Below are 18,815 nucleotides of genomic sequence, written 5' to 3'. Positions count from 1 at the left end.
CCCCAGCATAATGACGCAAATCGAGGTACATGCCCCCCAAGCTTCATTGCATTCAACGAGGTGGATGGAATGAAGGTTCACATTCGAGATCGTGGAAAGACTCGACTTGGATTTTACGAGATCTTAATCAAAGACTCAATTTGGAAAGGGAGTTGTTTCATTTTTTAATGAGGTTGACACAGCGAAAAAAAACTATTCTCATGACTCCTTATTTCATTTTTTAACGAGGTTGACATAAGATCAAGAAACTATCCTCGGGCACCTTGGTTCATTTTTTAATGAGGTCGACACAAGAAAAGAACTATCCTCGGCACTCCCGTTCATGGGCCATATGAGAACATGGCTCCCAAGAGGTCTTCACGGGATGGAAGAAACACACTCTGGGAGGAATACATGTCATGATGCACCAATGACAGATCAGGTTCCAATGCCCCCAGTACATGATGTACGAGACCATTTGCATGATCATCAGCAGATGCAGAGACGGAACTGGTAGCCACATAATTAACCTATGGCAAAGAAGGGACTGCTTGCGAGCAAGAACCGATAGGGAATAATAGCTGCACAGGAGGCACCGGAGGACTGAAGAATGATAATTGATCTATGGTCACCATTCTCCCATTGTGTGGAAAACAAACCACACGAAAAAGTGAAGAGACAAGGGCCCCCATGGCATAAACATAGTCACGGCCAAGGAGGAGACTGAAATCTAAAGCCCCTTGGACAACCATGACGTCTATATAGATGGTTTTGCCCCCCAAAGTAACAGGAAGCTTTGGGAGGATCTCTAAAGGTTTACTGGTTCCCCCGTCAAACGGCAACAGATTTTGTGTGACCGGCACAAGTTGTGGGGAACCCAAAGCTTGCCAAGTAGTGGAAGGCATAAGACTGACAGACGCACCCTCATCCAAGACAGTGCCAGGTACTACCTTATCGTAGGCATGTACTGTAATTTCGAAAGGCACATAGGATGGAAGGCGGAAATCAGTCAAGTGACTCCAGTCAAAGGAAACGACCAGACTACTTGGTGGGGGAATCGTATGATTGCCCCCCTGCCGTACAGGAACCGAAGAAGGACTCTCATGGTCAGCAGGGATAGGGGAGTCGTTCTTGGACTCGGGAGAATCTGACGAGATGAGAAGAACATGAGCATGATTCTCTTCCGAAACAGAGTGATCAACAGGTAGTGAACCCAAGTTGACACTCTCTCCGACCAATGGTTGGTCCAGAATAGGCTGAGCAGAGCCAGGCTCGAAAGGAGGAGGACGGACAAGAGAAGAATCTAAGTCAATCTCTTTGTCAATCGGGAGAGGGTTTAAAGAGAGCCTCTGATAACCAACGGGAAGTTGGGGTGAAGAAGCTGTAAGAATTTCCAAAATAGTGGAAGCTTTATCCATGAGTGGACAAAGGTGAAGGGGATGGTTGCCTTCACATAGCCTACAGGGGAATCGAATCTTCCCTTTCTTCTTACCGTTTCCAGTTGATAGGGTAGCATCGCCATGAGCTTCAGAGGATGATGAGGGACGAGCCGGATCATGAGACCATACTTCTAAGATCCTTGGAATACCAGGACAATCACGAAGAAGATGGTCACCCTTGCATAATTTACAAGGAAACTTAACCTTCCGCGGAGTAGCAGAAGGTGGTTCGACCTAGGACGGACTCGGAGCAGTAACTGCACAGGTGGCCTTGGATTTATCGGACTTCTTCTTCTTCTTCGTCTTCTTCTTCTTCTTCTTAGTCTCCTGGTTACTGGATATGGAGCTTTCACCAGGCGAAGGAGGAGAGGAGGAGATAGAAACAGGAGAAGAAGGCGTATGCTCAACCTTCGATTCAACATGTCTTGGTTCGGACAAAGGAGATGGTGGAACATGAGACATGACACTCGGGACCACCGAGGTTGAAAACAACCATATGGGAAAACCGATGGTTAACCCAGGCAAAGACAATGTTGCCATATACGGAGCACCGGCATTTCCAAAAGAAGGAAATGGACCAGGATTTCCATCTGGGGGAAAACCTTGGCCGGTAGACTCAGGGAATGTTGCCATTGAGAACGAGCCTAAAAAACACTCTTATCACAACCAAGAACGTGAACTTTTACCAGGAATATTTCGTGGGCAAATAAATTTTATGACACAGGAACAAAACTTGACCTTTTCATCTTTAAAGAGTCGAGAAAAGGATGAAAAGATGACTCTATCTCTTTCGAGGTTTAATGAGCCTGAAATGACAAGTGCTCAGATCGACCTTTTCTTTTAGGGAGTTCGAAAAGGAACGAAAGTGACTACTCTGGAGAACTAGGCAAAAGGTTTACCAGACAAATCCGTAAAACTGCATATACACCTTGGCAGTCATATGAAAACCAAGGACTTTCCGTACGGCAGTCAATCTTCCCGAATGCTGTGTTTGGTGCGTTACGGCTTGTAAGGTGACAGACACGGCTTCCTATGGATAAAGGATGATAACCTAGTGGGGTCTCCCCATATACTCGACGGTACGTGGGAGCACAATTCCGTACTAGACCACTATTGAGTCACAGAAGGAGGAATCACCCAACCTTGAGTGGAAACAAAAGTGACTAGGTTTAATGATGCCGGAGCACGTCTCTAGCCTAGACCTCTAAATGTGTGCGTTATGTTCCAATGCATTGTTAGATTTATTCAGTTCATTTTAAAGTTGATCTTGGATTATGTTTCAGTTTTCAAGCCTTACCGTATGTATATAACAAAACCTAGGATGCAGCTAGAATGAATGAAATATCCTTTTTCTTCGATGAACACCTACCTATGGGAGGGTAGAGAGATCATTCCCAAACCAAGAAAACCAAGGCAACAAAACAGTCACTCAATGCAAGCAGACATCAATTCCTAAAGTGCACGGATACTACTAATGAGAGATTTAATCATTCGCTTTTCAATATGCAACTTGAAATGCAAATTCACTTTCACTTTCGCATGCTAAATGAAATGCAATTCTTTTTTATTTTGATGCCTTTAATCTAAAAGAAACCAATAAGCAACAAACAAATGTGGAAAAATGATTGATCTAAACAATTGTAATCTATGTCCGGGTAGTGAAGAGAAATTGAATCAATGCCGAGATTGGTCCAATAACAATCACTAAACAATCAACCAAAAGTAAGCAAAGGGGAAGGCTCAATCAAACCAACAACAAGCAGCAAACGAATCTTTGCAAACAGGCAACCAAGCGAAATTGATCCAAAAGACTTGAAACAATGAAACTAGGTCATAAAGAAAGAAAAACAAGATTCATTTAACAAAGCTCACAAGAGAGTGCCTCAACCTCTAAACAGTGAAAAACAAGTTATCAAACAAGTGAGAACAGCAAGGGACTAGCAAGACTGACGGATTCAGGAGGCAGAATTGAAAAATTCAATTCTACAGCAATCAGCGTGGGCAATACACTAGCAATAAAGCGCTGATAAAGAACAATACGCAGCAACAAAGCGATGTCAGTGCGGAAGTACACGACTTTTCCGCGATGGTCTGATTTACAGAACCATCACGACTGTTAAGCATAATTATGCGATGAACAGGATACTACAAAAGAGGTGACGCGATGACAGCGCGACTGTTAAATTAAAAGCCGCGATGATGTTCAAAACAGTAACAGGTGAACCAAAAACTCCCAAACCAAAGACAATCAATCTTTAATCAAATAAGGACATTTCCCAGATCAGGCCAGGAAACTCAGAAAACTGGTAACCAATCCCCAAAATTTCAAAAGAGAGCAAAACAAAAGCCAAGACAAGAGTAAACAAGAAAAGAACAAAGGCCAGCTCCCCAGCGGAGTCACCAATTTGTGATTCAGGAAAGTGTTCCCTCTGTGGACAGAGGCAACCCCTCTAGCCCTAGAGTGGGTCTAGTCCAAGGACAGATCAACAATAGTTTTCCTTAAACAATCATAGTTGGAGGCCTACCTCAATCGGTGGTCGATGGAGTTCCGTTGCGCTGCTCCAGCTTCCACTTCCTTCTCTCAATGAGTAATCAACCTGAAACAATGCAAAGGAAATACAACAAAGCACATAACCGGAACAACAAATGATCTATTTACTCACAAAGTCAAGAAGTCATGAGCTATCAAGTACATTACATACAAGACATAGGAAAACATCATTGATTGCATTAATTATGAAATAAGAGTAAGCTTACAACCAAAGTCTTGACATCACAAGCCTTCTCAGAGGGATCTAGCCAGCATGTTCCTCAAGCATTCACTCTTGAAAATGGATCTCCCAATACACAAGTCTCTCTCACTCACAAGTTTTACACAAGATCAAAGGCACTTCACAACCTTCCTCAAGCTCTCAACAATCCCACACTTTTCACACTCACACCAGCTATCTAACAAGCTCAGAAGTACTAACAACACAATCAGCAACTACTCCAAAGACTAAGAATTCCAAAACTAGCAACACATAGCAATGGTGAGAGTTTAAATAGGAGAAGGAGTCTCCATGAAAGGTGGGAGGGTGAGCTTATCTCCAAGGAAGGTAGCACAAATGACGGAATAGCCACGCCAGAGAAAGGAGGGCGACATAAACTAGGCCAACAACCAGGTCTGGAGTCATCTAGAAGGTCGACTGTTGGAACAAATTCGCCCAATCTGGATCATCGCGAGAACATAACTGGTCATCCGCGCTGACATCGCTATTGAATAACGTAGCTAGTCAGATCATCGCGGGAAACTACAAGCGACAGTTGCACTGGCACATGAAATTCGACCATCGCGGGAAGCACGTGTACTTCCGCGATGGTAGTGCTTTTGGACTGTTTTGAAGCGCCCTTCAGCGCGTTTATTTTGCCAACAGACGCGATGAGGCAGAAACCTTTGGAAAAGTGGGTCATTTGGCAACATCAGAGAGCATTTGTCTAATATGAACATGTATGACTTGGACACATGACACAGTAGGAAGACCGGAGTGAAGACAGTGACAATTTACTGTGTAACAAGCAAGGTCATCTCATAGACAAATGTTGGACTTTGCATCCAACAACTCATCCACGACATTTGAAGAAGGTGGAGAGAGACTTTGGAAAGAATGGAAAAGGATATTCCATAATTGATGTGGGTCAAGATGATTCACAAGATGATGTGCAACTGCAAGAATAGCCATTGAAATGGTTTGGTAAGAGGTGGTTTGATTCCTTATCCAAATAAGGCTTGCATTTATTTTGTTGATAGATGTAATTATTTGCCTTAAAAAATGCATTTCTTAGCCTTATGAATGCATTACTTTTCTGTTGGAAGTATGTTGCAACTTGTATGATGCAAGATGTTGAAAGTGGAGTTCTGTTTGACTCACTTTAATGCAACAAACAAGGCAATTTGTGGTTACAAGTTTGTATGTGAATGCATTTCTCTTGAAAGTATTCTTGATGTTGCATATATTCGCCAAGAAGGTGTGTGAAATTTGAGTATGTTACTAACTTCATTTGCAGCAAAATTTTTCATTCTTGTTGTTGCATATTTTCGCCAAGAAGGTGCGTAAAAGTAGAGTATGTTACTCACTTCATTTGTAGAAAATTTGTCAATTCATCTCTTATATACCCATACATGTTTTTTGACTTATTGTACTTGTGTTTGTACTTGAGGGAGAGTTGAAGAATTGTACACATACATGAGAGTTTTTGTGTGTGTGAACAATGAAACTAGATACATGCATGAGTGGTGACTTGTGTCGATTGTTGTCACATGTATGTCATATCGACTTGGAAGAGTTGATTTTATCTCCAAAGATGAAAGGGAGATGTTGATAGATTGTTGCATGAGATGTGAAATTCTTGTTGTTTATGTAAAAAATCGTTAAGTTTCTGTACATGCTTATGTTTGGGTCTTAAGTCAAGTCAATTGTTGGAGCATGTTTATCGACTTATGTTTAGTCGATGATGTTTTTTCGATTATGTGAGTCGATATTTTGTACACCAAGATGCAAGAGTACATGGTGATGTTACATGTTGTAACAATTGTTGCTTTGAAGGAGCAAAAGAAGATGTCGTCGATTTATAATTTCTTACATAATGTGTTTTTCCATTTAATGGGTGTTTCTTGTGACAAGATGTTACAGGATTGTGGAAGGTCCATTCTTAAGCAAGATGCTCATGCTTAGCCTTCATTCTCAAAATCATGACATGAGCAGCATGTTGAACTGGAGGACGATAGAGGCAAGAAGCAAAAAGTGGACAAAATGCCAAAACTTTTCAGCCATTGTAGACCATTTGTATGTGTTGATGCTAAGATTCTTAGTGGGAAGGCTATCAGATTGTTTCAGTTTTCCAAGAACCGAGAATCGATGTGGTACAAAAAATGTATTTTGCAGCCAGAAAGTGTCCAGCAAGTGTTGGATTGGGTTAGCAACAAAAGGAGAACAATGGTTGAGGGACATAGCCATTTGCAATGCAAGGCATGTCAGTGTACCCAAGTGGTTGTCATGGAGATTTCTTCAAGGAGAATCAGTTGATAGAACTTGGGAAAGAGAAGAGTGTTTAGCTCTCATCAGATAACTAACTTTTGTGGGTCCAAAAGCCCGCCAGTGGGAAGGAGTGATCGGAATCTGGATTAGGGGCCAAAATTTGCTCAAAAAATAAAAGTTCTCAATTTGGCTCAGAACAAGAATGAATGCGTCCATATCATCAAGACAATTGCAACGCAATTCGTTTCACGAAAAACCGAGTCCAGATGAGGGAGAAAAGGCCTACTATTCGTTTTCCTAAACAACTAAAAAAATTGCAGAACATGACAAAATGATCAGATGGCAGTATAGTCAGCATGATGGGAATCTTCTTCAGTTTTTTCCCAATGAGGCTGTGACAAGTGTCACTTCAAGATTCGCCAGTTTGGTTGTGTGAAGGTGAAATTGCTCAATGTCCTCCAAGGTGGAATTATGGGTTCATGGTGAATATTATGTGGAAATTTCTTTTTTGAAATATACATATATATATATATATATATATATGATTAATAGTCAAACTATATATAAATCCACATATATATATTTGAATGGCGCAAAGTTTGAATGGCAATATTTATTTGGGGCGACAAAACATATGAAGGGACAAGCGGAGCGCGAGTCGAACCCGTGACCTCCCCCTCCTAACTCCGTTACATAACCATCGAACCAAACACCGGACTTGTTAAATGATGGCCACCATATTGTATTTAAACCTACATAAATGCCAACGGTGGGAGCGGGGGGAGCCAGCCCCGCGGGCCAGCTCCCTCACCACAAGACCACATAATATAGCCGTAGGCCAGTGCTAACGAATAAGTCCGCTTAGAGCGCCACTAATATGGGTTTAAGTTAATTAATCCATACATTAATATGGAAGAATTTATGGCGGAGCCACCAAATCCAGAACCGCCACCAAACTTGGCGGACGTAACTGGAGTCTTTCCAGTTTTAGCGGAGGTTTTCTAGGCCAAACTAGAGAAATCCATAGATTGCTCAATTTTCGACCAATTTTAAAAAATAAATAGTCATTCCTAGATAAGTTGGACATTATGAACTCATTGGTGCAGGTTACAGAGGTAATAGAATACTTCTACAGGTGATTTTTCCACAAGGAAGTTCAGGGAAGCCCAAGGCTACCAGGGAAGAAGGTCATGCCCAGATAATCTAGAGTCAGTTTTCAGAGATCTAATAGTCATTTTTGGGGTTTTTGGTTATTCTGAACCCAACAGTACAGTTTGCAAAGCCATTGGAGTTGAGAAGAAGCTCATAATCAGACATTTGACCAAATAATTCCAAGAGGGCCTGGCCATTGAAGGAGGTCCTAGGAGATGTAGCCCAGTATTGGAGGGTGAACTCCTTGATCAGTTTTGTGTTGTGAGTTTGCTGTGTATTATGTCTACACTTTTAATTTTTGTTCATGTGTTTTTAACCAGCTAATTAACTCATAAATCACTCACATAAAAGACATAAAACTTGACACATAAACCTCTTGCATAACTGGGTAAATGAGACAATCCTAAACATATTTTTAATTGATGAGGGAAATTGCATAGCATTAACACGTTTTCCCAAGTTTTCAGATCAACAGGGCCATCCAGTCGCATATCAAAGTGAGACAATTTTAGACACAGTCTGGAAGTATCCCACTTACGACAAAGAGATGTATTCCATTGTGCAGGCTTGCCGACAATGGAAGCATTACATTTTGGTGAAGGAAACGGTCATCCACATAGACCATCGACCCCTGAAGTTCATACAGACACAAGGGAGGTTGTAGAATGATCGCCATCAGAAGTGGTCCACATACCTGCAACAGTTCCATTTGAATATCAAGTATAAGAAGGGCAACACCAATAATGTTGCAGACTGCCTCAACCGACCACCGATCATGGCGTTAACCACCGTGCTCAAATCTTATGGGTACGAGACTTCTGATTGGCCACTTCTCTACAAAAGCGACCCAAAATTTGGCCACACATACCAGACGCTCTTGGAGGGTCAGCAAGTTCCAGATTTTCACCTCTAGGATGCCCTGTTATGCCACCTGGGACACCTTTGTGTTCCTTCAAGCGAGCATGCCAAGATGATTTGGGAAGCACACTATAGTCGGGCCGCTGGGAATTTCGGGGTTGAGAAAATGGTGGCAGTATTGCAGAAGTATTTCTATTATCCAAATCTTCGATATGATGTCGGGAAGTACATCAGATCCTACAATGCCTGCGCCATTGCCAAATCGACCATCAAGAAGCAAGGCCTCTATACTCCGTTGCCTACCCCTAGTCGACCTTGGGAATCCATCTCCATGGATTACATGTCGGGCCTTACTTCTACTAAGCATGGAAACAATTGTGTTTTTGTGGTCATTGATAGATTCTCAAAGATGGCTATTATGGAGGTTTGCAAAAAGAATATCACAGCAGAAGCCACTACTAAACTCTTCTTTGAAAGAGTGTGGGTACACTTTGGGATCCCATAGGCTATCATCTCATATTGGGATACCAGGTTCCTTAGTACATTTTGGTCCAGTCTCTGGTTGATGCTGGACACCAAGCTCACTAAGTCCACAACTTTCCATCCCCAAACTGATGGCTAGACAAAGGTCACCAACATGATGATCGTACACATTCTGCGCATGTACAACTCAAAGCATCCCCACACATGGGATGAGAGCCTCCCCTATGTCTAGTACAACTATAACTGGGCTCTCCATAGCTCGAATGGACACAAGCCTTTTCAGGTGGGCTTGGGATTCCAACCAGTATGTCCCATTGATGTGGCCATACCATTTGCATCTACTCAAGCAGATTCGGCTCATGTTTAGTTTGAAGCCGATAAGAAAAAAAACTTCATTGAGCACATCCAACATATTCGCCAGCAGGTCCATGACATTCTGGAGAAATCAAATGCCAAGTACAAGCAGCGACATGATCAACATCAGGTGCCACACAAGTTTCAGGTGGGCAACAAAGTCTGGTTGCATTTGCAGAAGGAACGCCTTACCGGAGCCTATCGAAAACTAAAAACACTCCAATATGGTCCTTACACCATTACCAAGGCTATGGGAGACAATGCATTTGAGCTCAACATTCCCCCATTCCTTGGCCTGCACCCAATGTTCAATGTGGACCGCCTTCGACCATACTTCCCACCATTGCTAGACACATCAGACATTGTTGTGAGGCAGGCAAGTTCCCTCTACGGACAGAGGTAACCCCTCTAGCCCTAGAGTGGGTCTAGTCAGAGAAAAGACAATATCAAAGAAAATTTCCTTAGAAAGTCGATGTCATGAAGGCCTACCTTCAAATCGTCATTTGATGAAGTCCCTATTGTGTCGCTCCAACTCTCGTTCTTCTAATCACTTGTACCTAAAAACAACATGCAGAGAAAAACCATGAACATAATAGAATACGACAAAAACGATCTACTTAAAGAGTCAAGGAGCTTCAAGCTATCAATATGAAATTCGACATAAGATATAGGAAATAAGCCATTGATTTGTATTAATATAAACTGAAGTAAAACTTACAACCAAGCCTTGACGTCGTAAGTCTCCTTGAAGGGTCCTGTTAGTATGTCTCCGCAAGCATTCACTCATGAATTGTCTCCCAAAAGGATGAATGACTCTTTCTTACCCAAAAGGTTGATGCTAGAACACTCTTACAATCAAGCCAACTCCACTCAAAACTATCCCAAGTTAAGTTACATAAGAGGCTACTTCCACACTCTAGCAAAACTCTCTACTTTTACTACTGAACTCTTGAACTCTGAAGCTAACTAACTAGCTGATCTCAGCCATGGAGGAGGTATTTATAGGAGGAGGAGCTTCCATAAGATATGGGAGAAAGAGCTTATCCCTTTGAGAGGTTGCATAAAAGGTGGAACAACCATCCCAAAGGAGAGAGGCGAGCTCATCTGATCCAACAACCAACCCTAGGACCGCCCATGAAGCTGTTACACTTCGAAGCTTCGACGAGTTGTTTAAAAAACTTGCCAAAAGTAGCTCGTCATGAGTGCAACATAGAGACAGAGCAAAGACGTTGCTAGGGCTAGTTCAATCTTGGCCATCTTCGCGGGTGGAACAACTGCTGACCCACGACAACCCAAAAACATAGGTAAAAAAGGGTTTGCTCCAGGAGTAGTGAACTGAGGTATTCTTCCTAAGATGACAAGGAAGACATTGACACATAATTTGCAACATGACACAAGGCAGATGTCAATAACTTGGACCGTCAGTGTCCGAGATCAAGGAATGCGGGGTCGGTGACAAATTACTGTGTAACAATTGCAGAACAACTCACACCTACAAAGTTAAATCTAGATTGCATGGAACAAGCCACAATTGATCGGATCATGGACACACAGATCAAGAAAAACCGACAACAAAGGATAGAACTATGTCAAGTTGTCAAAGCAGGCTAGCTCCTTCACTAGGGCAAGTGGCTCACCAGGGACCAAGTTCAGCAGAAGTTTCCTCATCTCATGGAGGAAATCAACGCAATGGGGACCATTACTTCCTAAGGGGGGAGGAATGATCAGGGTGGATATTGGTGGACACTCACCTATTCCACTTGGCCCCCACCATTGTTTCTTTCAGTTTCCTTATTTGTAGCACAATTTACTATTTTTGGCAGTTTTTTGAGTCTTGAACTTTCGGAGCCGTTTTGAGTCCCTAAACGACATTTTTTGGGAAAATTGGGACCAACATGAAACATATATTGATATTGGTCATTCAAAAGTTGTATTCCTCAGATAGATCTTTCTAGCGAGGTATTGTGCGCGTCAAACGAAGATCCTATGCCAAAGTTATGACCCTGAGAAGTTGATGTACCAATTTACCCAAACGGGGCCCATAATTTGGCTCTTCATCTCTTAGGGTTAGGTTTTTAGATGTTTAGGGCTTTCCATTCTTTCAGAGGCATGTAGCCGCCACATCTGTTCTCAGAGATAAGCTACCATCGCCCGAGCTAGTCTTATTTCCATTCTATTTGTAAGCATATTTCAGTATTTGATATTAATGAAATGAAGCGTTATTTATACTGCATATTTTTATTTATGGTTATATTTGTAATTTTTTGTGTTTTTGTTTAAATCTGGATCAGTGGTATCAGAGTGGTCTGCTCTTTCTCTGTTTTTCTTTGCATATCCCCAACGAGGTCGGGATATAAGGAGTTAGGGCTCGATCTAGTTGACAATTTGCAAGATGAGCCTCGCAAACCCCGACGACCACCCATGGAGAAGAAAAGAAAGACGAGGGGCAGGAGATCCTATCAAAATATTGCTTGAGGAGACCCTTGAGAAACAAAGGAACGTGATGATGGATAACTTTGCCCAGATCCTTCAACAGTTGCCCTCTGGCGGTGCATCCACATCCAGGAGCCACTCTGGAGGCTCCACTCCTTTTAAGGTACAAGTAAACTTTGACATTCCCATATTTGACGACCAAATAGATGTAGACACCATAGATAAATGGTTAAATTGGCTAGAAGGATATTTTTCTGTTCATGATTTTTCCATCCGCGAAAAGATTACATTTGCTCTTCTCAAAGTCACCCCCCACGTCAAGGACTGGTGGGAAACCTACTGTGAGCAGAAGGATGAAAGTACGACTTGGAACTCATTTCGGGATGCCATCAAGGAGCAGTACTACCCTCTCGGGAGCTATGAGTATAAATACATAAAGTGGACAACGCTGCGACAGGGAAGGGACCAAGATGTGCTAGAGTTTACCAATGTTTTTCATACCCTTCGCACGAAGTTGGGTATCAAGGATTCTAAGAAACATTTGTTACTCAAGTACTGGGACTACCTACATAGGTACATCCACGACGAGATGGATTTCCTGGGCATCTCCTCGCTCGACACAACATACCCATACGCCGTCAAGATCGAGCAGAAGTTTAAACAAAAGAAGCGAGACTTTGGATTTGCGAATCTGAAGCAAGGGAAAGGTGCCCCCAAACCACAGAACAAAGGACAAAACCAAGGCGGGGCAGCCCAGGACAACTCGCCAAAGACGCAAGCAAATAACAACACTGCGAAACTGAAGAAGGACACGAGAAAGTGGTGCAAGTTCCATAAGAGTTCCACTCACAACACAAGTGAGTGATGGGACAAGAAGTCAGTAGTGGCCGAGCTATAGGATTCGGAATTAGATGCATGTTCTAACTCAGAGTTAGAACCCGACAAGGGGAATGAAAAAGGGAAGCAAATTATTGATGTGGAGCCTAATGCCACCTTTTCCACCACGAAGATCTAGAAGGAGGAACCCGAAGATCTAGAGGAGGAGGAGCGCCTCTTCCACTCCCGAATGTGGGTAAAAGGTTCCCCACTACAGTTCATTGTCAACAATGGGAGCCAAAAGAACCTCATTTCGGCAGAGGTCATGAAGCGATTGGGCTTACCGACCATAGCAAAGCCACAACCATACACCATTGAGTGGCTTCACTAAGGACGGGATCTTCGCGTGAGTCAGCAGTGCCGCCTTCCATACAACATCAAGCCCTTCACGGATGATGTATTATGTGATGATTCTCCCCTTGATGTTTGTGATGTATTATTAGGCCAACCATACTTGTGGAAGCAACATGCTGTGTATGAGTCAAGGCCTCATGTTGTTATTTTTACTTTGGGAAATAAGTTTTACAAGATACTGGAGATAGCACCGCCTACCTCCATCCCTTTGGTTAGTGCAAAAAAATGCAGTAAGCTCATTTCCAAAACCGAGAAATTTATTTTCTTGATGATACGCCTCAGGAAAATAAGAAGACAGTGGCCATGACCTCTAGACAGGGCCCCTCCACACGACAACAACAGATGGAAAATCTCGTGGAGGAGTACGAGGACATCTTCACCTCCCTTGTAGGGTGCCTCTGTACTGTCAGTTCAAGCACTCCATTGATCTGACCCCAAGTGCGCCATTGTTCAATGGACCAATCTATTGGCACTCTATTTTGGAGAACGATGAAATCAAGAAGAAAATTTAGGAGCTACTGCAGAAAGGTCACAGCCGACCAAGTTCATCGCCCTGTGGGAGCTCGATCATGTTGGTACAAAAGAAGGATGGGACTTGGAGACTCTGTATTGACTATTGGGCGCTATACAAGATCATTATCTGGCATAGGTACCCAAGCCCATGGATTGATGACCTTATGGACCAACTCAAGGGGGGAAAATATTTCAGCAAGATTGACTTGAATTCCAGATATCACCAGGTACCAATCGAACCCTTCGATGTGTGGAAGACTGCCTTCAAAGCCAAGGAGGGCCTTTTCGAAAGGTTGGTTATACCTTTTGGGTTGACGAATGCTCCTGCAACCTTCATGAGGCTAATGGATGAAATATTACGGCCATTCACCAACTCATTTGTAGTGGTATACTTGGATGAAGTACTGATCTTTAGCCAGAGTTGGGAAGATCACCTCCACCACATCCGACAGGTTCTTCAAACACTGCGGCAACACAAGCTATGTGCCAATTTGGAGAAATGAACTTTTGGCATGACCAAGGTTTAGTCTATGGCATACATTATTGATGAATGAGGGTGCACATGGATCCAACCAAGATCCAATTCATTCAGGATTGGCTAGCCCCAACCACTCTAACAGAGCTTCGCAACTTTCTAGGTTTTGCCATTTTCTACCGCAGGTTCGTGTTGGGATTCTCTCATATCACTTGACCCTTGAGTCAAGTCACCAAGGGAGGAGTGAAAGCGAATTCTTTTGGTCTGAATCTCAACAGAAGGCATTCGCAGAGTTGAAACATCGCCTGTGCTCTGCACCAATTCTCACATTACCAGACTTGCAACAACCATTTGAGATCGAGACATATGCCTCTGCCTATTCTATTGGGGCAGTCCTTACTCAACAGGGGCATCCAATGGCATATCACAGTGAGACACTTTCAGAAACAGTCCAAAAATATCCCACTTATGACAAAGAGATGTATTCCATTGTGCAGGCATGTCGATAATGGAAGCATTACATTTTGGAGAAGGAAACGGTCATCCACACAGACCACTGACCCCTGCAGTTCATAAAGACGCAAGGGAAGTTGTAGAATGATCGCCATCAGAAGTGGTCCACATACCTGCAACGATTCCATTTGAATATCAAGTATAAGAAGGGCATCACTAATAATGTTGTAGACTGCCTCATCCAACCACCGATCATGGCGTTAACCACAGTGCTCAACTCTGGTGGGAACGAGGCTTCTGATTTGCCACTTCTTTACAAAACCGACCCAAAATTTGGCCACATGTACCAAACACTCTTGGAGGGTCAGCAAGTTCCAAATTTTCACCTCCAGGATGTCCCATTATGCCACCTGGGACACCTTTGTGTTCCTTTCAAGTGAGTGTGCCAAGATGATTTGGGTCAGTATCAACTTTTATTTGTCGTGGTGTTGCGCGGTTTGCTTTGGAATCTATGTAATATCCCGGGGAGGCTTATTTCTTGGTGAGCCCCATGTGGGGGTCAATTTTTCAATAAACGACGTTGGGGTCTCTGATGGTTTTCCTTCACCTTTACCAGGTGTTTTTGCTTCGGGCCTGAGCATGGACTTGGGGTAAATTTGGTGTCCATATTTTCCGGTCTTCGGAAGGGGACATGTGGTTTCCTCATGCCTTTCTTATGGTCCTCCATTAACACATGTTATTTACTCTTACCCGAGGTTATTTCCTCATTCCATGGTTTTGAGAGGGCTTTCATAGGCTTTCCACAATGAGGGTTTTCTGGATCTACGACCTTTCTTGGGGGGACTCTTTGGAGGTCTTTTTACTCTTCCGGGTTCTAGTGGGGGATCCTCTACTTTTTATCTACATCAGGAAGCTAGAGGTGGGGGTTTACTGGGGGCATATGCACTTGTTGTTGCTAAGGCTAGTGTTCCTACAAGTGGAGTTCTGCCTCAAACGTCAATAAATCAAATCGACACCAGTTGTGATCCCCCCTGTTATCCTTGAGCCAGATGATGAGCCCCAAAAATGGATAATTATATGGGCTCATTCAACCTCCTAATTCGAATTAATCCACCATTCTCATTAGTTGATTGCATGCTTTTGATTATATTTATGCTAATAGAGTTAATTGGGTTAGTCATTATGCCAACAAGTCTAATGGGTGCTTTATGCAGATTTTTAGTCAATTTTGAGACAAAATCAAAGGTTTTAATGAGCACTTGGCAGCCAAATTCGTGGAAGAACAAGGGAGAGGATTTGTAGGAAGGTGTCCCCTTCATTTATGGGCCCTTACCTCGAATTCTCCACCATCAGCTTGGAGTTCAAGGGCCACCAAATCAATTATCACAAGGGCAGCCGAGCAAGTGCTAGTAAAAGTGCTGTTAACTACAAGTTTTGGCAGTCGAGTTCCTAAAGTTTAGGAGGGCTGTTGGGGTCCTCAATTTGTATAAATAAGAGGGCTTAGGGCCTCATTTCAGTTAGTCACTTTGTAGGCAGAAGTTAGCTAGTTTGTAGTTTGATTTTAGTCATTTTTTAGGCAGTAAGTTAGCTCTGCATTTCAGCACATTTTCAAGTTTTCCTTGTGGACAGTTTTTGGAATGTAACTATTCTTTTGATCAATAAAGATGAATCCAGCTTTGCACCAGCTCTAAATCTCTCTTAGGAGGCTATAGCTCTTGGGGTTGGGCCCATCTCAAGTGCCCAGTACCTCCTTTGTTTATCTTTATGTGTTTTTGCTGCATTCTTAGAATAAAATCTGCTATTTAGATTTAAATCTTGTTTTGTTATTTAGGTTGCTTTTGATGATAAAAAGGATTTTCATGTTCAGATTTAGTTGATAGGTTAATAACAGGGAAGATCTTCAGAAAAAGGGCCATCAAGCACCTCTGATTTCACCTCTCCCTCAGTGGGATCAGGAGCTGGGATCAAGGTGACCTTGCTGCCCACAAAAACACTCACTTTGCTTTGCCATGTAATCACTAGTGTTTGATTTTCACTTGTAGAAGTTGGTTACATGTTCAGATTTTTAATTGATTAGTTGCATAAGTTAGTATACATGGTTTCATTGCAGTTCAAACTTCTGTTCATTCTCTTTACTGACAGCTAGATCAGATTAGGTCAACGTAACTAGGGCTTTGAATTTACAAGTCTTCGTTGGTTCAGTTGGAAAAACGACTTGCAGAGCACCTGTTATCCTTCTTTATCTACCCATTCTCCATCAATCCCACCTGCTTCATCCTCTACTTAGAATCCTTGCCTTACGTTTGCCATTTTCTCACTCTGCCCTAAATTCCCATATTGTTGTGCAACATTCTCTTATCTTTGAACCAACCCAATCGCCTTAGCCACCCTTCAACCTCATTCAACAAGTCCTGGACATCCTCACACCCCTATCTCACCTCCATACCCACTCCTTCATCTTTCTTCCTCCATCCATCCTCCAAAATCCCATTTCTGAACATCCTGTAGAAAAATTACAGACATCCTGTAGAAAATCACAGACATCCTGTAGAACGCCTGCAGACTTCCTGTAGAAGCTCACGAATGAGGTTTCTTGATAGCCAAACTCCGTGAAACTCTTTGGAAGGGTGTTAGGGACCCCTTAGGCCCTCTCTGAACCTTCCTGACCTCCTCCAAGCATTTCCTCTCGCCAATCCACCTCTGCACAGTCAAAACCAGTTAAATCGCATGCATGATAACTCTGGCAACTTATTCAAAAATACAAAAAGATGTTTTTTTCAAATGTTAATGTAGAAGTAGCTTAGATACATGTATTTACCTTCCTAGAAGTCAATGGCATTTCTTTCAATAGCTTGCGTCCTCTTTCTTGCATCAGTAGGGATAGTTGGTAAAATTAGGGTTTGCTAGGGTTTACGTTTCCTTTCAACTTTCCAGTTTCTTTCTGCAAGTAGATCAGCCTTCTTTGAGTTAGCTTTCGTCCATTAGTTAAAAAGCTTCTTCTCAGAGCTCATAGAAGTTGGCTTAAGCTCCTAGCGGACTTGTGCCAGCTGACCAAGTGACAGCTGCGACAAGAGCTAGTACTTGTGCATACAGCACCGTCGCTTCCAAGTTTGTTACGAACTACCGGGTTGATAAAATTAAAGAAGGGAGTCCCAAGAGTTGCAGCATTGTTGCTGCAATACTGGAGCTCACCACCAGATGTTAATGGTTTCAGCTCTGTTGGATTTGACCCTTAAGTAGATGCATGTGTGGGTACTGCAAATTCTTTCAAGAAGAAGGTTCAACCTATGAAGGGGGATATTCATCTAGTGCCTTATAGTCTGTGTGTGGGAGATGAGGTGGAGATGGCCAATGTCGCATAATTAGTTGAGTTCTCTTTGGTGGGGTGTGCACGTCGTAGGAAATTCGCACTGGCTACCATTAATGAATGGTGTGATAAGGTTATTAAGCCTATTATGTCAATGGTTCTAGAGGTTTTCATGTTGGCAATGAGATGGATTCAACTGGCCAAGGAGTTTTGGTCCATTGACTCTACCTCAGTGATTTTTAAGTTTTGGACTCCTTTGTTTGATGCATGAAAAGAGATATTGTATGAGGTTCCTGTGTGTTTTTGCTTTTTAGGTCTTTTTTCAAACACATGAAATTCTCAAAGTTTTACTAATCTGGGGAATTCTCTGGGGCACTTTTTGGATGTTGATTACTCCTTTCTAATGACCCAAGATAAGTCAGTTTCTTGGGTTTTGGTCTGTTTGGACCTTCGAAAATGTCTGGATTCTATTATGGAAATTGGGAAAGGTGTGCTTTGTCTTCAAGACCTGGACTATGAGGGTTTACTATCCTGGTGTTGACTTTGTCACAAGGTCAGTCATCTAGTGGATTCATGCAACCTCTCTTTTAAGAGAGATTCCCTTGAGGACCACACATCAAAGAAATTGTGTATGGGTACGGTGGGGGCTGATTTGGTTATGAATGAATCATAGAGGGACAATGGATGGGCGCAAGATGTGGTGTCTAATCTTTCGTTCATTCCTTCTTCTGTGTTGGTGCCTAGTGTTGACCCTGTTTTGGATACCCTTTTCCCGTGGTGGATGTTTCACAGGAACAATTGATCTTAGTCTCATCTGGAAATAGTAACTCATAATCCCTTTATTTTAATCATTTGATCTAAAGTAACATTATTGATCATATGAGTACTGGTTCAGTTTTTGTGTGGGTATGTTGTTGGGTTCTCTTCTTTTGATGCCTCTAAGCCTCAGTTTAAATGTGCACCTTGTTCTATCCCTCTGGGATCTCTAAGTTATTCATCTCCTTATATTTCGGTCTGCTCGGGGGGATCGGATGGGTCTAGAGGGGATGAAATTATTCATAGTTTATGTTCTAGACTAATGGTTGCGGGGGTGGATCTCTCTCCAAGTGGGTTGGGTTTTG

This window comes from Pinus tabuliformis, chromosome 8 (assembly GCF_031772625.1).
Source record: "Pinus tabuliformis cultivar Carrire ecotype Pingquan chromosome 8, CPIR1, whole genome shotgun sequence".
Taxonomy (NCBI): Eukaryota; Viridiplantae; Streptophyta; class Pinopsida; order Pinales; family Pinaceae; genus Pinus; species Pinus tabuliformis.
Note: the sequence above shows the minus strand (reverse complement) of the source record.